General features: G+C 44.5%; 1 protein-coding gene across 2 annotated transcripts in view; it reads right to left on the bottom strand.

Moving 5' to 3' along the window:
• The window catches only part of CDIN1 (CDAN1 interacting nuclease 1), a 215,175-nt gene that overhangs the window by 10,212 nt on the left and 181,382 nt on the right, over positions 1-23,581 (bottom strand). The window lies entirely within an intron of this gene.

Below are 23,581 nucleotides of genomic sequence, written 5' to 3'. Positions count from 1 at the left end.
GGACAGGAACATTGAGGTGCCACCAGTTCACGCCAAGGGCTTGGGGTTGACATGGCTGCTAGATCTGCTGGTGCTGAGCAGTGGTGCACCAAGGATGGAGACCACCGTGATATCATAGAGGGCTTTCCATTTGATGGTGTCCGGGAAGCAACTGGTGCCAGCTTCCTGTTCCATCTAGGCAGAGAGAATGGTACTGTGAAATTGAGCAGTGCGTGAGCTGCCTTGAACACCTCCATGGTTGATGTGAGGTGTAGTCTCCACCTCAGCCTCGGCAAGTGAGGAGGATCAGGACTCAATTGCCTTTCCACGAGGACAGAAGTTGATGCAACTCTCATTAGTGGTGGGGCAGTGTGGTCCAACTAGGGTCTCACAAGGGCTGACTCCTTAGCCGTGGCTGGGGGTGAATGATCTCTCTCCATCCTTTTATTTTTCTGTGGCACCAGTGATTGAGATGGCTTTTACATGCTGTGACGTAATGGGGGTACTTGCTGGGCTGTGGTGACCCCTGCTGTCTGGAGCAAGACCCAGCAGGGAAAACCTCATTATGCAAAGCTAATGCCAAACTTGTTGAACCAGTGGCCAGACACCCCCCATGGAGAGGAACAAAGGAAGGTGGAAGGCTGCCCTGGCTGGGGGGCAGGGCTGGAAGTTAGTTAGTTGGTGGCTGGCTGTTTGTGAGCATGGAGGAGACAGCCTAGGGAGAGGAGCTGGAGTTTAGGGGCCCAGTCTCCCCCCAACTCAAGGGGGCCTGAGGCATCCTAGCCCAGCTCTGTGACCAGATTCCATCTGTGCTGTGCTGTATCCTGGAGAGGCAATAAACTTCCTCTATTCCACCGGCTGGTGCAGTCTGTTTGTGCCATTTCGGGGTGCAGGAGACGGGGGACCCCCAACGCGCCGTCACACATGCCACATGCAGGAAGCAATGAGTGCAGCGGGGAAGCTGTTGGGAGTCCTTGTCCTTACTCAGCACTGATCACTGTGTCAACAGTTCTAAAATGCTTCACTCTGAGGAGGAGGCACTTGGCACAGAGTTCACCAACCCGGGGTCACACTAGGGATGGAGTGCATCTTCCATTATCAGGACCTTCCTATGCCAGTTCCTGTCTTTTAATGTCCTGGGATGAACACAGATGGCACAACAATCCCTTTGATGGCAGTCTATATAATATATAGTTATTCATTCATTTTTTGTAGTATTAGTTGAGAAGCTAGCACATTCTTAGCATTAGATCTTAAGTTTCCTTTTGAGGAGAGGTTCCCTTCCAACACTCTCCCAACACTGTGGCATGCTGCAGTCACTGGGCTTCAAAGCCTGTGAAGTCTGCCACAAATGTATGCCCAGAAAAGATCCTCACATTCCCTCCCCTCAAAGGAAACTTAAAAGTTAAGATTAAGAATGTACTAACTTCTTAACTAAACTAATGAATAATTGTATATAGACTGCTAAATGCTCTTGGTGAAGAGAGAAAGTTCCAGCTGATAGTAAGATGGAAGTGAGGGGGTTGTCAGTCAGCAGGGACCAGGAAGGTGCCACTTCAGGGGGTGCCTGGACTGACCTGATAGCTATTAATAGGGGAAAAATCGTCTGGCTTGTGGGTGCGTGCACACACCTGATTGGAATTACATGAACAGCATGCAAAGAAAATAGACGCTTCCAAGCCTACTCAAAAAGGATTGTAAACCAGTTTTTATTGAACTGTCAGTGCCACAAATGTTGCTTTTCATTTTATTGACAGCAACTAGCAATAGGTTCAGAAAGGCCAAGTCTGATGAAAAACTGATGTATTTTCATGGGTGTCCAGAAAATCAATTGCAAGTGGCTTTAGTTAATCAGTGAAATCATGACCTCACTCCTATATTTGATAAGTAGTCCTGTCCATGCTATATCTTTTCATAATCTTGGTATACTCCTTTAAATTATGCCTGTATCCTATATAGCATACATAGGATCATATATAAAAGTAATACTATATTTAAAAAAACAGACTTAAGTGAGGCATAATACTAAAATTAATTTGTTGGCACAGTAAGCATTTGCCATTGACTGTGTGGAGCTCCTACTGCTCAGCGGTAATTTTTCTTTCATTAATACACAGAGCTGGCAAATCACAAACAATGCCAGTAGTTAATTACAGTTGCCTTAATTTGAAAAGACATTTAACCTTTTTTACGGAGGGGTGGGACAGGGAAATGCAAGCAAGGAATAAGGAGCACCTTTTAAATTTGATTAATTCAAGCTCCTTCAGAAGTTGAACATGTGACCGTAGAGAATGAAACACAACACTGTAAGTTATAGGAGTAAGCCTAAAAATTATAGATTAGTAACATTTAATACATTTAAAATTAACCTTTCTTGCAGGGCCAGCATTGGTTTATTCAGAACTAATTGAAATGACAGTCTGCATACCACAGGAAGTTAGACCAACCTGCCAGTTCTGAGAAAAATCTTCAGAATGTAAAGCAAAAGATGATTTTACAGGACTCTATCAGGAATAGGTGTGAAATACAGATTACTATAGCACAGGAAGGATATTAATTTCTGACAAGGCACATCTCAAGGCAACACACACATCTGCTCTTAAGGAATTAGGTGCAGAATCTCTCTCTTCAGTTTTATTTCATAGTAGTTCACACCCTGTAAATCCCAGATGCATGCTATACCTGCAACTCAACATGAAACTACATTTTTACTTGGTTTTGTGAAATTCATTTTGTGGAGTTTTAGCTAGTTTGGGTTTTTGTTACAAACATTCAAAGTGTTCCATATAGGAGAGAAAACAGTGGAACTCAATGGCAAAAGTATTTCATTTGAAGTATAATAAGCATACTGAATGAGCGATCAGAGAGCAGACCTCACCAAGGCCTTGCAAATACACAGATGAATTGGTTTATCTTCAATCAGATTTTAAATAGAGCATGTCTACTTTTTTTTTAAACACAAAAACCATTTACACTTGCCAATGACTTTTTTCCAGTGAAACTCAGAGGAGTACAGCTTTTTACAAGTGATGCTTTTGTAATGATATACAATTGAAGACACATTCTTGCTGTACACAGAGCTTTTAGCCTCTGGGTGTTATCCCACAGTGCTAAGTGACCACTTTAGCCAATATCTCCATGCTCTGATGCCAGGTAAGAACAAGTTACTCGCCTTGTGTAGTAATGCTGGTTGTTCGAGATGTGTCCTGTGGGTGCTTTACTCTAGGTGTCGGGTCCAGTCCTGGCAGCACTGGTCTGAAGATTTCAGTCATCTTCGGCCGGTCTGCACATGCCCCCTGCTATGGGCGGCTGTCCCGCCTTTGATCTCGAGTGCAGACCAGCCCCTCTGCCAGTTCCTCTCACCGCTCGGTCCCTGAAATGATAAATCAAAGGGAGAGACCCGTAGTGGGGAAGAGGGTGGGTCGTGGAGCACCCACGGGGCACATCTCGAAAAACCAGCGTTACTACACAAGGTAACTTGTTGTTGTTCTTCGAGTGGCCCCGTGGGTGCTCCACTCTAGGGGACTGTAAAGCAGTAACCGGAACACCAGTGCTCCGGGTCAATTGATGGTTGTAGAAGATAAGACCGCGGAAGCCAGCGCGTGGTCCGATGCCCATCTCTGTATTATGGCATAGTGTCTCATAAAGAAAGTACTTGAAGCCCATGTAGCTGCTCTACAAATATTGGCTAGGGGAACCTCCCTGGCAAAGGCCGTAGATGTTGCCACTGCCCTAGTCGAATGAGCTCGAGGTCAATGGCCTGTTTCGAATAGAATGGCATGTGGTTATGCACAGAGAGATGAGCTTAGCTATACGTTGAGTGGAAAGCGCTTCTCCTTTGGATCATTGAGCTATTGACACCAACAGTTTATCTGTTCGATGCCACTGTGTGGTTCTATCTATGTAGAAGGAAAGGACTCGTCTAATGTCCAATGTATGTAGCATAGCCTCCCTATTTGAGGTATGCGGCTTTGGATAAAACAAAGGAAGGACAATCTTTTCGTTGATGTGAAACGATGAGGAAACCTTAGGAGTGAACGCTGGATGTAATCGCAAAGTCAATGCTTGTTTTGAAAATAACGTGAAAGGGGGAGTTGACATCATCGCTCCTAACTCTGACTCTGCATGCTGATATGCTCATGAGTAAGAAAACAGTCTTCAGAGTTAGCATCTGCATCGAGACAGATGCCAGCGGTTCAAAGGGAGGGTACATGATTGTATCGAGTACTAAGTCCAGATTCAAGGATGGTGGAGGTGGTCTTCGAGGTGGGCTTATATTACTCAGACCCTTGAGAAACCGCTTAGTGGTCGGGTGTGCAAACAATGAGGAACCTTGTATCGGACAATGAAAAGCACTAATGGCCAAAAAATGAACCCGGAGGGATGCCAGCGAGAGTTTCGAACTGAGCAAGTAAAGAATGTATTCGAGGACCTGATGTAGGGGAGCTGAGAACGGTTGGACATTGTTCCGGATGCACCAAGACGAATATCTGCACCATTTCACAAGGTAAGTATGTCTTGTCGAATCTTTTCTGCTGTGAATCAGAATGGACTTAACCTCCTGTGAACAAAGGTTTTTGTCTCATTCGAGCCAGTCAGGAGCCACGCTGTCAGGTGTAGAGCGTCCAACTTGGGACATAGAAGAGAACCTTGTTCCTGATGGAGAAGGTCCTGATATAAAGGCAGAGGCCACGGAGGTCGTAGAGACATCACGTGCAAGAATGGATACCAGGCCTGTCTAGGCCAAACCGGCGCTATCAGGATCACCATTGCTGCTTCTGTTCTGATTTTCTCCAGTGTTTTGGGAATGAGGACTATCAGCGGAAACACGTATAATAGTGATCTCTTCCATTTGGTTAGGAGTGCGTCGCCCAGGGATCCTTTGTCAATCCCTGCCCTGGAACAGAATAGGTGACACTTCCTGTTGGAGACTGTTGCGAAGAGATCCACCAGAGGTGTTCTCCATCTGTTGAAAATGTTTTGTAACACATCCTGCCTTATCTCCCGCTTGTGGTCGACGGAAAAGCGTCTGCTTAGGGAGTCGGCAATTACATTGGCTGTGACAGGTAAGTAGGATGCTGTTATGGTTATATTGTTCTTTATGCACCAATTATAGCACCATACCGCCTCTGCGCATAAAGAACGTGATCTTGCTCCACCCTGTCTGTTTATATAATACATTGCTGCCACGTTGTCTGTGAGCATTCTGACTGTCTTGCCTCTCAGGTGAGGGAGGAAGTGCTTGCATACTAGAAATATGGCTCATAGCTCTAGTCTGTTGATACGTAGACGTCTCTCGGCAGGAGACCAGCGTCCCTGTATGCATTCGTCTCCCATGTGAGCACCCCACCTGATGAGGGAAGCATCTGATGTTATCTGTACGGATGCATTTGGTCTGTGAAACGGCATTCTTGCCAAGATATTTGATGCTTTGGTCCACCAGTGCAGAGATGCGTGGACGTGCCGCGGCGGCGAAACTCGTGTGTGGATGTTGTGTTACCCCGGGAAATACACAGTTGACAACCAGTGTTGTAGATTTCTCAGATGGAGGCACGCGTGGGGAACCACAAATGTGACCGAGGAGACGCAGACAGGTGTGCGCTGAGACTGCTGGGTCTTTGCCGAGAAGATTGACCAGGTCTTTTATTGCTTGGAATCTGTCCATTGCTAGATATGCTTTGGCCGTACCTGAATCAAGAACTGCCCCTATAAACTGTATGGTCTGCATTGGAGGGTCGACTTTAGCTCATTTACAATCAGCCCAACAGACTCGAACACTCGTCTGACCGTTGTGAGCATGAGAGTCGCTTCTTCTTGAGACATGCCTTTTATCAGACAATCGTCCAGATAAGGGAATATAATGACTCGAAGTTGCCTGAGATGTGCAGCAACGACAGTTAGGGTCTTTGAGAATATTCTTGGGGCCAAGGCTAATCCGAATGGGAGGATGCGATATTGGAAATGCTCGTCATTTATGAAGAAATCAGGAACAGTCTGTGTGCAGGATGGATTGCTATATGAAAATACGCATCCTGTAGGTCAAGGGCCGCGAACCAATCGTTGTCCAGAGCTGGGATGATAGTATTGAGAGTCACCATTTTGAATTGCAGCTTTCGAAGGTACAGATTCAACTGGCGCAGACCCAGAATGGGTCTCCATCCCCCCGTTTTCTTTTGTGACAGGAAATAACACGAATAGAACCCTTTTTCCTTTGAATCGATCTGGAACTGTTTCTATTGTTCCGACCGATAACAGGCGATAAGCTTCTTGATGCAGAAGGTCTTCGTGGGATGGGTCCCCGAAAAGGGACAGGGATGGTGGGGTAGTAGGGGGTAGGGACGTGAATGGAATGGTGAGGCCGGATCTTATCACTTCCAAAACCCATTTGTCTGATGTTATAGCAACCCGTTGGTGGTAACAGGGTTGCAGTCTGTGATGAAAAATGGGATTGGTGTCTGTGACAACAACAGCAGGGATGTTCAGTGTGCCCTTGACAGGGGAGTCAAATCTGCTGTTTAGTCATCACGGCATTGTTCGCTCTAGCCAGCTGAGGGCGTCTACGCTGCGGCCTCTGCTTGGAACGCACTTGGTCGTAAGGGTGGATCTGCTGTCTACGAAATTGGTAGTCATAGCGCTTCTGAAACAGAAAGTAAAGTCTACGCTGGAAAGGTGGGACACACATTCCAAGTGTGCGTAGGGTAGATCGTGAGTCTTTCCCTGTGTGGAGCACGTCATCTGTTTTCTCTGTGAAGAGCTTAATCCTATCAAACAGGAGATCCTTGACCTTGGATTGCAGCTCTTTGGGTACTGCGGATGTTGTTAGCCGTGAAGCCCTTCGTATGGACACAGCTGTGGCTACTGTGCGTGCCGCTGTATCAGCCAAGTCGCTGGCAATCTGCAGACCTGCTCTGGCACATGCATAGCCCTCCTGAATTACTTCTTGGAGGATTACTCTATCGGTCTCAGACATTCATTGGGCAATTTCAGTTAGCCGTGCGATATTATCGAAACTATGATTAGATAGAAGTGCCGCATAATTAGCAATATGCAGGAGATGTGCAGAGGATGAATATACCTTCTGTTCAAAAATGTCCAGCTTTTTTGCATCTTTTTTAGCTGCTGAATTTCTGACCTGTGGGTTTTTCCCTTTGTAGGGCCGCCTCCACCACCAATGAGTTTGGTTGGGGGTGCGTAAAGAGGAACTCTGCACCCTTTGCTGCAACAAAGTATCTTTTCTCAGCTCTTTTACAAGATGGGGTTGCTAGAGCTGGTGTGTTCCAGATTTCTGAAGCTGACTCCCAAACTGCCTCATTTAGAGGTAATGCCGCTCTAGACTAATGTCTAGGGTGTAAATTTTTCCACAACTTGTGCTGCTTAGCCTGCACGTCTGCTAACTGAACCTCCTGCGATTGTGCCACCCTCTGGAAAAGGTTCTGAAATTCTCGAGCATCGTCCGGTGGTGAAGAGTCTGCCATGAAAACTGCATCATCGGGGAAGGATGATTGAACCTCCCCAGAGGAAGCTGCAGGTGTGTGGTCTTCCGTATCTGAAATCTGACCTCCTCAGGGTCAGAAAGGATTGAGACTGAGGGGGCCGCAGGAGGAGGCAGTCTTGGCGACTGAGGCTTTCGATACTCGGAAGCAGAAGGTGATGGCTGTCTGTAATAAGAAGCACAGCAGCAGCAAGAGTGGGAGCGTGACTGTGATCTGCCCTTTCTCATAGGGGCATGATAACTCCTGTGACGGTGACAATCGTAGTCAGGTGATGACCGTCTTGATGAATATCTACTCCCATGCTTACTCTGGTATGATCTGGGAGGGGAATACGTTGGAGAGTGAGATCTGCGTGGAGATACTTGTCCATATCTATAGGAATAACTTGAGCAGGAGCGTTGCTGCGAATTCCTATGTGCAGAAGAATAATCCCCCCTGTCTGAATGGTATGTAGACGGGGAAGGCTCAGGCGAAAACCCCGGTGACGGAGACATAGATTGATTTTTAGGGGCTGATTTTCTTGCTGCTTTAGTAGAAACCGCTGACCGATGCTCTGGTGCAGCTGAAGGATCTCCTGCTGAGTTGCCCTGGAAACTGTGAACACGCCCCAGATAAGAATGCAGGGGAGGCAGAGATGCTGATTGAGATCAAGGTGCCGATGAGTGGGCTGTTTGAAACACCCTCGCCACTGAGTGAGGATATCACGTGGCACCAGAGGTGCTAGGGAAGAGCTGTCATCTGGCGGTGCTGGCTGTCCTGTCTGCACTGCTTCTGCACTGCGGTGAACCGGGGCTTCCCGGTGCCGCTGTCTTTTCTCCAGAGCGGCAGCTCCTGTGGAGGGGTAGGAGATGCCCTCCCTGTTGCAGACTCCAGTGCTGATGCTGACTCGTCTTGCTGCTGCAGGGACGGTTCTCTCTCAGATGGCATTTGTGTAGCTGCCAATTTATCCCCCGAAGGGGTTCTGGTGCGCTTATGCTCCCTGCGAGCAGGGGAGGCTGATGGATGAGCTGAAGCAGTGCACAGCTTAGAAGATCCTGCCACCGGTCAGGAAGCCGCTTTAGCTGCCAGCCGGCTAACTGTTGCTGTTGCGCCCATGTCCTGACCCCCCATGGCAGGGGAATGGTAGGAAGGGAGCGGGCAGGAAAAGCCTTCCTCTTTTTCAGCTTTGTCATTCCAGGAGACATTGCCCTCCTCTTGGGATTAGTTAATTGCTCCTGATGGGGGGGTCTGTGTTGGCTGAAGAGCCTGATCGCACAGAAGCAGTTTAAGTCTGAAATCCCTGTCCCTACACGCTCTTGGAGTGAGCTTCAAACAGTGAGCGCATTTTTGGGGGACATGGGACTCCCCCAAACATCGGACACAAAGGGCATGCCCATCTGAAGCAGGCATTGCCACTCTGCACTGGGAACAACATTTAAATCCCGGAGTCTCAGGCATAGTGAAACTGACCAGATCTGCCGAAGCGGTAGAAACTGACTAAAAAAAAAAAGAAGATGTTCTAGTTTTTCCTTTCAAACAGTAACTACCTAACTAACAAGAAACTAGCTACTAAAGAACTAACAACTTTTTACAACTTTCTTTATAGGCTTGCTCTGCATCTAAGGAGAGATTGCAAAGCTCCGCCAGCAACCAAGGACAGTTGAGAGGAGGGACCGGTCTGCGCTCGAGATCAAAGGTGGGAAAGCCGTGTGCAGCAGGGGGCATGCGCAGACTGGCCGAAGATAGCTCTGAAATCTTTCTACCAGTGGCGCTGGGACTGGACCCGACACGTAGAGTGGAGCACCCACGGGGCCACTCGAAGAAGAACAGACATCTGCTTCTCCCCCTGTAAAACCCAGGGAACTTTGAATCTCTCCTTCCTTTAGCAAGTGCTCACTTATCTGGCCTGGTGACAAAGACTGCTCCACAGAGCAAACAATCCCCTGCTTGCAGCAATGCTGAGCAAATGTTTGGCGAGAGGAGACTATGAAGGGACCCACAATGTCCTGTGATCACCCATTACCCCATTCCCACAAGAGCTGCACTTTGGGATAGCTGCTATCAACCACGACATAAATACGACGAAGCCTGTGGCAATAAGTGAATATACAAACCAGAGATTTTCTTTTACCACTTCCCTATCACCAGTGAAACTGGCAGCTCACAAGCTCTGCAAATGTAGACATAGATAAGTCACTCAAAATATATACAGGTTAGTGTCTACAGAAGGTTTTACACTTGACTAAAGTGGCTCAGTTTAAACTTATTCCTAATCAATTTAAGCTAAGCAAGCCAGATCTATATTGTAAAACACACCTTTAGTTAAACCAATGAGGCTTTCTTTGCATGTCAACAAGCCCTGAGGGCCCAAACTCTGTTCCTAGAGAAGAATGATTTCACAGGCGTATGGTGAAAAACTAGGAAAGTGGAATTTGGGGAAAAGAGGGAGCAGAAGGCACAGCAAGCCATAAGGTTTCTTCCAAAAAATCTTTTATACTCTCTTTATTGATAATCTTATACAAATCTTCATTTTAACTCAGAAAATTACGTCAAGATCAGGAAAGTGAACCAGGCTTTAAATTTGCCCTTCAGCATAACTACTTTCACAACAGGCATGCAGGCCTGGGGCTGACTAGTTCCCACACAGCCAGCCCTCCCCTTGCCCTGGCTGGCTCCAGACTCCTCAAACAAAGGCTTCTCCTTCCCATCCTGAACTCCCTGGGAGGGGCATCTCACTCCCTCTGTCTGCAAGGCAGACTCTGTCCCTGGTAGGGAGGGGGAGCCAAGGCAAACTCAGTGTGCCTCTCCCAGAGCTGCCAGCAGACAGAGCCCCAGGAATGTAGGTAATCTTGAGGGTTACATGTACATGTGCACTTATGTGTCCATCTCACTGTGTACAATTAGAATGACATCAAGGCCAACTGCACTTTATAACTTATTTCCTATTAAAATAAATTATATGACAAAAAAAGTTTTAAGGCAATTCTAATGTAGTTATTTAAAAGCATTGCCTTAATATTCTTGGAGTTATCTTTATTTGTCTCCTATGCGGTGATATCTGAAACTTATCTCTCTTGTATTCTCATTCTTCTTATCGGAGGGAATTTTGATGTGGGCCAAGAGGATTCTGGTAGACCAGACTGCAGGACAGATTCTCAGCTGGTATAAACTGGCATAGCTCTACTTGATTTTCCTATTTAGCCCTATTTACACCTGCTGAGCTCTAGCCTTGAATGTTTTGGCAGGGATTTGATTTTCATTGCACAGGGATTGATTTACTTTTGAATATAAATAAACATGAATATTAAAAAAATCAAGTTACGGTACCCTTATAAAAAAGGGGCACTTTCAAACTCTGGACATGGTTGAAAGTGACTATATTTTTCTTAAACTTTCTGTAATCCTTTAGTCCATTTCCTGACCCAATCACAAAGCAGCCTGTAATTCAAATAGAAGTTACCTTCAAGGTGTCATATAGATTTATATTTTTTGGCTTTACTGAAGTCTAGTTTTTTAAAAAAAGCTATTGGAGTTGTTCTCATGTTAGGCAAAGTCAAATAACCTGCCAATGATATGTGTTCATGTTATAAATCTATCACTAGTCCAATCCTCACAAGGCTACACCTATTTTAGACCCCAGCTACCTTAAACTACATAATAAATATTCTCACTCTATAATAATAAATACTTTACAATAAACAAAATAGCATTGATATGCAAACACAGCTCAAGTAACAGAGCTTAACCTACCTATGTAATAGACGCATCAAAGAAAAGGAAAGCGGATAAAGAGAGGTCAGTTAGGAAAACAGGTAGTCAGCTTGGAAGAGATCAAGTTCTATTGGAAGTCAATGGAAGCTTTTCCAGTGATTTAAGTGAACAACTAAAGAGTGTATTATGTCTGCTTCAAGTAAAATGTAGTTTTGCCTGCTTCAAGTAAAATTACTAAATCTATTTTATATAGTTGGATTGAAATTTGAGTTCTAATGAAGTCAATGGAAAAGATTCCATTGTCTGCAACAGGACCAGGATTTTACTTTCAGTATGTACTAGAATTTTTATTATGTGCCCTCATTTTCAAGAGGGATATAACTCAGAAATGAAATTTCATTTCGGCTGACAAAGGTGCAGAAATCTTCAATGAGAATTAGACACTTCTGCAATATACTATTAAAATGTGGAATGTTGGGGCTATGCAGGAAAGGAAGGAGAATCGAAATTGATAGCAGTCCTCAGTGTTCCTCTAATCACACCTCTATTGAATATTATTACATTTTATTGAGATTTTGTTTACATTAGCAGCCTTTTAGCTGTGTGATAAGCCTGTGAAGGCATCAGTCAAAATGTATTTTTGTTGGCCATTTTTCATCAAACTTACAGTATGATTTAAACACTTTAGACATTCTGAGAAAAAAAGCCATATGATATTTATGTGCATCTCAGAAAATGTGTAAAAAGACACTTCAAAATTTACATAGTACAAATCATAAACTCATATTGATACAGTGGACTGACTGTATAAATCATCATTAAAATATTATAAACACAATTTAACTTTTGACCACATAATGCATTAAAAAAAAACAAACTTAAAAATACATTATTTACCTATGGGATTTGTTCAAATTTGAGAACTGTTCTCTCTGGCAAATAAAAGGAATTTTATAATCTTCAGTGACAGATTTTTAAAGTAGTTCTCATGGAAATTAACTTTCAAAAGCCATGATTAAATAAAATTAAGGTTACACAGATTTTCAAGGATCAAGGCCTTCTAAGTGAAGGCTGACACAATGAGTGAGAAAGAAAAGGCATGTTGACTCAAGGACAGTGGGGCTACGCCTATACTGCTTCCTTCTTGTGCAAAAGCCTATGCAAATGAAGCACAGATTAGCATATTGCCAAGCTTCATCTGCATAATTAATTAGGGACCATTTTTACACAAGAGGCTTTTGTGCAAAAAGGAACTGGGTAGACGGCTCCTTTCTGTGCAAAAACCTTTTCTTGCGCAAGAGCCGTTCTTCCTCATTTTTTCAGGTACATCCACACAGCAGGGTTTAACTCAAAATAAGCTATGCAAATTGAGCTATGTAAGCTTATTTCGAAATAGCTTATTTCAAAATTGGGAGCGTCTACACAGCACTTGTTTTGAAATAGAGCACTCTTCCTCTGACTTCACTTACTCCTCACACATTGAGGGTTACAGGAGTAACCAATGAGAATAAGAAGTCCTTCAGCTTGAAAGTATTTCAACATTATTTCGAAATAACTGCCTGCTGGGTAGACGCAGACTAAGTTATTTTGAAATAACGCTAATTTGAAATAATGTTGCTGTGTAGACATACCCTTACTGGGCACAGCACCCGACAATCCAAGGTGATGAGAAACCAAGCCTAGCACACAGGGGAAAAATGGATTCAGGAAAGCGGAAAGAAAGAGCCAATCATGTGATTGGCATTCTGTCCTCGGATGCACTTTCAAAAAGGCTGCTTTGACTTTGAGGATGGTTTAGATTGCCCCTGGTTCTGGCTGGCTGGATTGAGGGCAGGAGGACCTGTGCCTTCTAAATCTCAGGTGCCTGTGGGAGTAGTTCTGCCTGTGCCTAGAGGGGTATGCTCAGGGCTGAGAAGCCTGCGGTTTAAAGGGCACTTTCTAAGTGTCCCGAGTATCCATCCCTAATGGTTACATGGTGTTACAGAAGTCCTGCAGGCTGTGCAGTCTGGAATTGGTCTGCTCCTTGAACAGACAACTCCCATTGAAGTGGAGGTCCTGTAGCATTTGTTGGTACTTCTAGGGGCAAATGAGAGGGCTGAAGCCATGTGATGCGCTGCACTGCAATGCCCCACAAAAATATACGAACCACAAAGTTTACCATGTTGAGGGACACCTGGAGGGAGGTTCTGGCCACTCCCTTGCCATCATCTATGAGGGCTATGAATTCAGAGAGTGACTCCTCAGTCAGAAGTTCCTTGAACTTTGAAAGGGAGGCCCAAGAATTATAGCTGTATCTGCTCAGGATCACTTGCTGGTTTGCAATCCTGAGCTGTAGACTCGTGGTGGAGTACACTTTACTGTCAAATACATTGTTTGGGAGTTTGGAAACCCTTGATATATAGCTGGTGTCTGGTGCCCTTGGTGTGCCTTATTCACTGTCTCCACTACCAAAGAACATGGTTGAGAGTGCATGAACAAGCATTCAAACCCCTTCATGAGGACAAAGTTCTTGCGCTCCACCCCTTTGCTTATACTGGGAATGAAACCTGGAATTTGCCAAATAGTTCTGGCAATCTTTTGTATATTTGTAATATATTTGATGGACCTGGGAGAAGGCCCACAGGGTCCAGAATTGCCACTGGGGGGCACTGTGGCATCATGACCTCCCTCAGAGATCTGAGAATCTCTGAGTCCGACTTGTCCAAGAGGCCTCCTTCAGAGCCAGCATTATGGAGTGGCAAGCAGGGCAATGCCCAGGGCCCCACGGCAAAGGTTGAAGCTTAGTTTCATGGAGACTACTATGGCATGTGTCCCTGGGCAATTGCCCTGCTTGTCATCCCCTAATGCTGGTCCTGCATTTGTGACTACCCTAGACCCATCCTGCAACACCACATCTTGAGTAACACTGCCCTAGACAGTACAACCATAAACTTGGCTTCCCCCCCCCCGAACTTAAGATTCAAAACTGTATCAATGTCTATTTTTTATTCTGAAAAGAGGTACACAACTGAGTCACATAGGGGTTGTTGTTGCTGATGCAGCAACTCTCCAGGGGCTCAAAACAAAAATAAAAACACATGGACTTTGTTAAAAAAAATAACATTCCGAAGACCTCATTTATGTTCATAATTTCAATAGATGCATAATGGGTATACACACTTTATAACCGTTTCCACCAGGATCAACCTTTTGCTTTTTCATGTTATATACACTATAGCGCCTCTTCTGACATATAACACTATTTAGATTATTTACAGATTAATAACCCTTTTCAGTGGAGTGAACTTAACAATAAAAAATAAAACCACAAATTATTTTATTTCACCTTTTTTTGCTTATACCAGTGTTTCTCAAAGTTTTCCATGGGCCTGTTTTGGGAAAGCCGTTAGTGGGCCCGTGGTGCTTTGTTTTCCTTAAGAGTCCGTAGCACAGAGCCTCGCAGCTCCCATTGGTTCCAGTTTGCCGTTTCCAGACAAGGAGAGCCGTGGGAAGCTAGCAGCTTTTCCAAAGTGGGTCCACAGAACACTTTGAGAAAGACTGGCATATACCATACTAGACTATATTGTTAGCATAATGTTAAAATATGGGTTCTTTTTAAATTAGAGATATGCAGGAGATATTAGTTTTTGTGGCTATCTTGGGAAAAACAAACATTTAAATGGAATAGAAGAACTGTCATATTCCAGGCCTGAGATTAGAACTGAGCCAACAGTTCGCAACATGGAAAACCACATTACTCAGGAAAGATATTCCAAAGTAATTAGAAAAGCAGTGTGCGCTTAGATATGATAGCAGAGTGATAGCTGGATTCAAAGTCCTGGGTTCTGCTTTACCTATTCCACTTAACTGCTGCAGGATGTTTTGCAAGTCACTTAATCTGTTTATGCCGCAGTTTACTCACATATAAAATGAGTTACTACCTAAATCACAGGAATACTATAAGATTATTTCTATAACTGAAAGGCCTTTGTATTAAAATGCAAAATCCTAGTACTATAGTGCAAATTACTAGTACTAACAGATTACTAAAATTCTGATACACTATGCATTATTTCAGAACTCAGAAGTATGATATATACGTACCATGTTACTTTAGGGTTCCCTGAAGCATGGTTGTTTTGATAACGGAGAGTCTTAAGGTCAATTATGGTTAACACATTAATAAACCCTTTGTTTACTGTTACAACACACAAATTATTTGTGGCTCAGGGTTTTGATGGATACCTCCCATGGTAAGAACCACCATTAAAAATCTTTTAAACATTCTATTAAACACATAGGCTGTATCTACACTGGCATGAATTTCCGGAAATGCTTAAAACAGAACAGTTTTCGTTATAAGTATTTCCGGAAAAAGAGCGTCTACATTGGCAGGCTGCTTTTCCGGAAAAGCATCTGTGGCCAACGTAGACGCGCTTTTCCGGAAAAGAGCCCCGAACGTCATTTTCGCGATTGGGGCTTTTTTCCAGAAAAGACTACTGGGCTGTCTACACTGGCCCTTTTCCAGAACAGGGTTCCGGAATAAGGACTTATGCCCGAGCGGGAGCAGTGTAGCTTTTCCGGAATAGTGGCTGATTTTGTACAGTAGAGCGTCGTTGCTTTTCCGGAAATTCAAGGGCCAGTGTAGACAGCTCGCAGCGTATTCCGGAAAAGCGGCTGATTTTCCAGAATAAGTGGCCCAGTGTAGACACAGCCATAGAGAAAGAAGAAAAGCAATGAAATCATCAAAACTTAAAGTATTAAGCAAAGCTTTCATTTTAAGTTTCCCTTATTCCCTTTCCATTTAGCTGCAGAGTCATTTACAGGGGGAAACCCCTGCTTGACAGTCTTGTAAGATGGCATTGTTCTTTTTGAAGAAACGAGAACAAGTTAATTTACATGGTCTTGTACTGCTGATCCTTTCCAAACTTGTTCTCTTATATAAAAAAAGAAATAAACTAAAAAGGGAGAAAAAGAATTTATTATCTATCTATAGAAATAAAAAATGAAAGTTTTGTCTCCAATGTCAGGTGGGAAATTGGTGAGGTGTGACAGTTTAGATTTATTAGCAGGGGGATTTTGAAGGTATGTGGTGGTGGGAGGCAACCTGTGCATGCCGCAATAGCGGGGGAGGGTAAGGTATGGGGGGACCTGGCTGAGCAGTGTTACTGGGCATGCTCACTACAAGCCAAGCAGCAAATTGGAAGCAGGAGGCAACTGATCCTGTCTGTTCTCACCCCCATACACATCACCAGTTTCCAGGAGCTACTAAGGCACTTGAAAATTCAATTTTTTGGCAATTAGCTGACAGAGGCAGTATATCCAATTCTCATATGAAAGAAAGAAAACGAAATAACTATTAAACTCACTCAGCTCTACTAACAACATTCTAAAATCCTGTGCCAAATCACTGAAGGGACACTGGTTAGGCTTAAAATTGTAATGTATATTCTTACTTTGTAACGAACTCCACAGAGACACGCTGTCAGGACTGCTGTGCTCTCTCTCAGCTCTGGGAGGGGAGCGGAATCTAGTGTGTATTACAACAGAAGGAAGATATATTTGGGTTCTATACAAGAAGATCAGAATGACCTCCATGGGGCCAACTAATAGCTCAGTTAGCTCAGTATTCTGTCTTCCAACAGTGCTCAATGCCAGGTGCTTCAGAAGGAATGTTCAGAAGAGGCAAGTGATTCATTTTGTCACCAATTCTCAGCTTCTAGCAAAGACGCGAGGCACACCATCCCTGCCCATTCTGGCTAGTAGCCATTGATGGATCCATCTTCCTTGAACTTATTTTGTTCTTAATGAAACCCTGTTATTATTTGGACCTTTCCACCATCCTCTGGAAAAGAGTTCCACAGGCTGACTGTGAAGAAATAATTTCTTTTCTTTATTTTAAGCCTGATGCTTATAAATTTAATTGGGTGACTGTCTTATGTTATTTTAGTGCAGGAGCAAATAGCATTTCCTTCTTTAATTTTCTCACACCATTTATGATTTTCTAGATTTCTAATATAGCTCACCACTTTTAAATCATATATTTTCTAAGCTGAAAAGTCTCCATCTCTCTTACCTCTCCTTATATGGAAGTTGTCCTCTGATAATTTCTATGACCCTTTTCCAAATCCAATATCTTTTTTTCAGATGGGTGGCCAGATCTGCAGGTAGTATTCAATATGTGGGAATACCATGGCTTTCTTATATAGAGGCAATATGATGTCTCTACTTATCTACTAGAAGACTTACCTGGGATGGCCTGGATGCAGCCTGGAGGGCTGAGGGAAGGAGGGGAAGTGCAGTCTGGCTGGACCTGGACCTGGCCTGGAGGACTGACAGGGGTAGGGATGCAGGCCGGTCAGGCAGTACAAGTGTTATATACCAGTTGCATACATCATACATATCATTATACCAGCTATAACTAGTTTATTGGTTCTTTGTTCAAAAAGGAACAGATCTTTGCACAAGGATATAGGGCCAGGGTAAAAGGGGGGAAGGGGGCGAAAGGCCGGGGTGGACTGCTTCTGCAGATAAGGAGAGAGAGAGAGCAAAGACAGCAAGGTTTAACAAAACAGCTTCTTGTAATCCTGTGAGAATCCAGGAGGGGGTTACAGTTTTAGCAAAATCAAGGTCTTGTTGCAGTTGGGCAGTTATCTTAATCAGGCGATTTGCCTTGGCCCAGCACAGGAAAACAAGCTTTTGTCCTAACAATATCTAGTACACAATCAAGATTAGAATACCAATCCTGGAGAACTAGATGAATATCAATTGTAGAGAACTAGGAGAGAGGTAAGAGGATACAGAACTTATCACAAAATCACTGACAGGAATTTCATCCAGGCCAGTAGTGACTGAAACTTATTACAATTATGTGGTGGTTGCCTCACCAGTGATCACATGAAATGATTTCCTACTCTTAATCCAAGTTTCAGAGATACATAGACCTTAAGGTCAGAAACAACTATCATGATCTCCTTGCGAGGTCTGCACATTTCAGGGCAAAAAACCACACCCGAAACACAATATTCTATCAGATTTCTTACCATGCCTTATATAATGAACATAAGAACAGCTGTACTGGGTCAGACCAAAGGTCCATCTAGCCCAGTATCCTGTCTACCAACAGTGGCCAGCACCAGGTGCCCCAGAGAGGGTGGACCGAAGACAATGATCAAGTGATTTGTCTCCTGCCATCCCTCTCCAGCCTCTGACAGATAGAGGCCAAAGACATCATTTTATCCCCTGGCTAATAGCCTTTTATGGACCTAACCTCCATGAAATTATCTAGCTTTTCTTTAAACTCTATTATAGTCCTAGCCTTCACAGCCTCCTCTGGCAAGGAGTTCCACAGGTTGACTACACGCTGTGTGAAGAACTTTCTTTTATTAGTTTTAAACCTGCTCCCCATTAATTTCATTTGGTGTCCTCTAGTTCTTCTATTTAAGGAACTAATAAGAAACTTTTCTTTACTGGCCCTCTCCACACCACTCATGATTTTATATACCTCTATCATATCCCTCCTCAGTATCCACTTTTCTAAACTGAAAAGTCCCAGTCGCTTTAACCTCTCCTCATATGGGACCCATTCCAAACCCCTCATCATTTTAGTTTCCCTTTTCTGAACCCTTTCCGAGGCAAAAATATCTTTTTTGATGTGAGGAGACCACATCTGTACACAGTATTCAAGATGTGGGCATACCATAGTTTTATACAGGGGCAGTAAGATATTCTGTGTCTTATTTTCTATCCCTTTCTTAATAATTCCTAGCATCCTATTTGCCTTTTTGATTGCCACTGCACACTGCGTGGAAGTTGTCAGAGAACTGTCCACGATAACTCCAAGATCTCTTTCCTGATTTGTCGTAGCCAAATTAGCCCCCATCGTACTGTACATATAGTTGGGGTTATTTTTCCCAAATGTGCATTACTTTAAACTTATCCACATTAAATTTTATTTGCCATTTTGTTGCCCAATCACTCACGGTATGTCTACACTACAAAGTTAATTTGAACTAACAGACGTTAGTTCGAATTAACTTTGATAGGTGCTACACTAGCACTCCGCTAGTTTGAACTTAATTAGAACTAGCAGAGCACTTAGTTCGAACTAGGTAAATCTCATTCTACGAGGACTAAGCCTAGTTCGAACTTACTAGTTCGAATTAAGGGGTGTGTAGCTCCTTAATTCGAACTAGTGGGAGGCTAGCCCTCCCCAGCTTTCCCTGGTGGCCACTCTGGCCAACACCAGGGAAACTCTATTGCCCCCCTCCCGGCCCCGGACCCCTTAAAGGGGCACGGGCTGGCTACAATGCCCATGCCAGGTGCAAGCCTGTCAGCACCCAGCTAGCAGACCCTGCACCTGGCACGGCTCGAGCCAGCCACCCGATGCCCCCCAGCCCTCTCCCTCTTCCCAGGACCAGGCTGGCGGCTCCCGGGAGCTTGCCCGGGACCGCAAGAGGCGGGCACCTGCCTGGTCTAGTGTGGACATCGTGGACCTCGTCCACGACCTCCGCACTAGGCACAGGAAAGTGGCCGTCTAGGGCAGGAGAGCTGCCAGCCTGGCCACCCAGGAGCAGGTTTGCATGAAAATCAAGGTGGTCCACTGAGACCCCTGACCCTGAGCTTACAATGGCCGTACAATCTAGCCCAGTAGCCTGTCTGCCGACAGCGGCCAACCCTAGGGATCCTGGAGGGGATGGACCAAAGACAGTGACCAAGCCTTTTGTCTGGTGCCATCCCTCTCCAGCCTTCCACAAACTTTGGGAAGGGACACCACTCCTACCCCCTGGCTAATACCACTCCATGGACCCAACCTCCATGACTTTCTCTCACTTCTCTTTAAACTCTGTTCTAGTTCTAGCCTTCACAGCCTCCTGCAGCAAGGAGTTCCACAGGTTGACTCTTTGCTTTGTGAAGAATAACTTTGTTACTAGTTTGAAGCCTGCTACCCATTCCTTTCCTTTGGTGTCCTCTAGTCCTTCTATTATGGGAACTAATGAAGAACTTTTCTTGATACACCCTCTCCACCCCACACTTGCTTTTATAGACCTCTATCCTATCCCCCCTCAGTCTCCTCTTTTCTAAACTGAAAAGTCCCAGTCTCTTTAGCCTCTCTTCATATGGGACCTGTTCCAAACCTCTGATCATTTTAGTTGCCCTCCCCTCTCCCATCCCCTTTTCCTAGTCTCCCCGAGTTTTGTTCAATAAAGAGAGTCTATTTTTGACCACACGTTTTCTTTATTTTATACATCAGGAAGGGGAGCTAGGGAAGGGTAAGTGGAAGGAGGTGAGGGAGGAATGGGGTACAAGCCCCCAGTGGAGAGGACTGGGCTGGCTCTGCAGGCTTCTGGGGGTGGAAGCTCTCCTGCAGCCCCCCAATTGCCCCCTCTCCCCAGATGGCAGCCTGCGGCAAGTGCAGCCGGGCTGATGGCCGAGTGGTGTGATGTGCCCAGTGTGGGCACTCAGGGCACTCCAAGCCAGGACTGCTTTGCAAGCGGGGCACCCCTGAGAACTGTCTGTCCGAGGTGGGGGTCGGGTCCCTTTAAGCACAGCCCTCGGCCAGTCTGAGGCAGCAGCTCCACGCTCTAAGTCCTCATCTGATGCCCTGCCGGCACTGCTTCCAGCCATCCTTAACCCCGGTTCAAGGTCCACTTAATGTGGACATGCTAGTTCGAATTAGCAAAACGCTAATTCAAACTAGTTTTTTAGTCTGGATGCGTTAGTTCGAATTAGCTTAGTTCGAATTAACTAATTTGAACTAAGTTAGTTCGAATTAGCGCTGTAGTGTAGACATACCCTCAATTTTGTGAGATCATTTTGGAGTCCCTCACAGTCTGCTTCTGTCTTGACTATCCTAAACAGTTTTGTATCATCTGCAAACTTTACTACCTCACTGCTTATCCCTTTCTCCAGATCATTTATGAATAAGTTGAAAAGGATTGGTCCCAGGACTGACCCTTGGGGTAAACCACTAGTTACCCCTCTCCAGTCTGAAAATTTACCATTTATTCCTACCCTTTGTTTCCTGTTTTTTAATCAGTTCTCAATCCAAGAAAGGACCTTCCCTCTTATCTCATGGCCATGTAATTTACACAAGAGCCTTTGGTGAGGGACCTTGTCAAAGACTTTCTGAAAATCCAAGTATACTATATCTACTGGATCCCCCTTGTCCGCATGTTTGTTAACCCCTTCAAAGAACTCTAATAGATTAGTAAGACAGGATTTCCCTTTACAGAAGCCATGTTGACTTTTATCCAACAAATTATGTTCTTCTACATGCTTCACAATTTTATTCTTTACTATTGTTTTGACTAATTTGCCCGGTACTGAAGTTAGACTTACCGGTCTGTAATTGCCAGGATCGCCTCTAGAGCCCTTTTAAAATATTGGTGTCACGTTGGCTACCTTCCAGTCATTAGGTACGGAAGCTGATTTAAAGGATAGGTTACAAACCACAGATAATAGCTCAGCAATTTCCCATTTGAGTTCTTTTAGAACCCTTGGATGAATGCCATCCGGTCCCGGAGATTTGTTAACATTAAGTTTTTCTATTTGTTCCAAAACCTCCTCTAATGACACTTCAATCGGGGACAGTTCCTCAGATTCATCACCCACAAAGGACGGTGCAGATTCAGGAATCTCCCCAACGTCCTCAGCCATGAAGACTGAAGCAAAGAAATCATTTAGTTTCTCCGCAATGGCTTTATTGTCCTTGATTGCTCCTTTTATAGCCCGATCATCTAGGGGACCCACAGGTTTTTTAGCAGGTTTCCTGCTTCTAATGTACTTAAAAAACGTTTTATTTCTTTTTGAGTTTTTGGCTAGCTGTTCCTCAAAATCTTTTTTTGCCTTTCTTATTACACTTGAGTTGAGAGTATTTATGTTCCTTTCTATTTATCTCAGTAGGATTGGACTTCCACTTCTTAAAAGATACCTTTTTGTCCCTCACTGCTTCTTTTACATGGTGGGTAAGCCACGGTGACACTCTTTTAAGTCTCTTGCTATGTTTTTTAATTTGGGGTCTACATTTAAGTTGGGCCTCTATTATGGTGTCTTTAAAAAGTTTTCATGCAGCTTTCAGAGATTTGGCTCTAGTCACTGTGCCTTTTAATTTCTGTTTAACTAGCCTCCTCATTTTTGTGTAATTCCCCTTTTTGAAATTAAATGCCAGGGTGCTGGACTGCTGAGGTGTTCTTCCCACCACAGGAATGTTGAATGTTATTATATTATGGTCACTATTCCCAAGCGGTCCTGTAACGGTTATATTCTGGACCTGACTTTCACTCTACTCAGGACTAAATCGAGAATTGCCTCTCCCCTTGGGGGTTCCTGCACCAGCTGCTCCAAGAAGCAGTCATTTAAGCCATTGAGAAATTTTATCTCCGCTTTTCTTCCTGAGGTGTATGTATCCAGTCAATATGGGGGTAATTAAAATCCCCCATTATTATAGAGTTCTTTATTTTGGTAGCCTCTCTAATCTCCCTTAGCATTTCAATGTCAGTATCGCTGGCCTGGTCAGGTGGTCGGTAATATATCCTTACTGCTAACTTCTTATTATTGGAGCATGGAATTACTATCCATAGCGATTCTATTGAACATGTTGATTCACTTAATATTTTTATTTCATTTGATTCTACATTATCTTTCACATACAGTGCCACTCCGCCACCCACCCGGCCTGCTCTATCCTTTCTATATATTTTATATCCTGGTATGATTGTGTCCCACAGATTTTCCTCATTCCACCAGGTTTCAGTGATACTAATCAATGGTACTAATCAATGTTCTCTCTAATCTTTTCCATCCACGTGTGGATTTTCCCCATCCATGTACAGAATAATTTTTTTATGTTCATTGAGGCATGTGCAAATGTACACCACCAACAGAAATACAAAATGTATCACTGAGCACTCTACTACCGTCTTTTAGTGAATATAACCCGCAGGTTATATTCGTTTTTACAAACCCCGCACCTCCCTCTTCCCGCGGGCTATATTCGAACCCAGGTTATATAGGTTTTTTTTTTTTTACTGGATGGAAGAGGATTCCCTCCCCTCCACCCTTTCACTACCTTTGCCAAGCTGGGCTTAGGCTCCCAGCCCGCGACTGAACAACACGGGAAAACTTACAAGGGGCACAGCAGCCGGGAATGCTCCGGAGCCGGGGCAGAGGCATCCCCAGCAGAGGCGCAAGGCGGGAGGCTCCCAGCCCGGACTGACAAAGGGAAGGATCCCAGAGCAAGTTGCTGGCATGGGGCTCGGTGGCCAGCAGCAGTGGTGGGAGTCTGCAGGCGGCCTCGGCTCACAGGAGCGGGGCCAGGGCATGGTGCTTGTTGTTCCTGCGTAATCCAGCTGTGCGCCCTCCCCTGCAGCCGCTGCACGCAGGACCTGCTGCGTGCTCGCTTGTTGCTCCCAGGCTGATGCCTGCCCCGAACCACGCAC

The sequence above is a fragment of the Pelodiscus sinensis genome, chromosome 5 (assembly GCF_052426305.1).
Source record: "Pelodiscus sinensis isolate ZL-2025 chromosome 5, ASM5242630v1, whole genome shotgun sequence".
Taxonomy (NCBI): domain Eukaryota; kingdom Metazoa; phylum Chordata; order Testudines; family Trionychidae; genus Pelodiscus; species Pelodiscus sinensis.
Note: the sequence above shows the minus strand (reverse complement) of the source record. Positions and strands in the feature narration are given on the sequence as shown.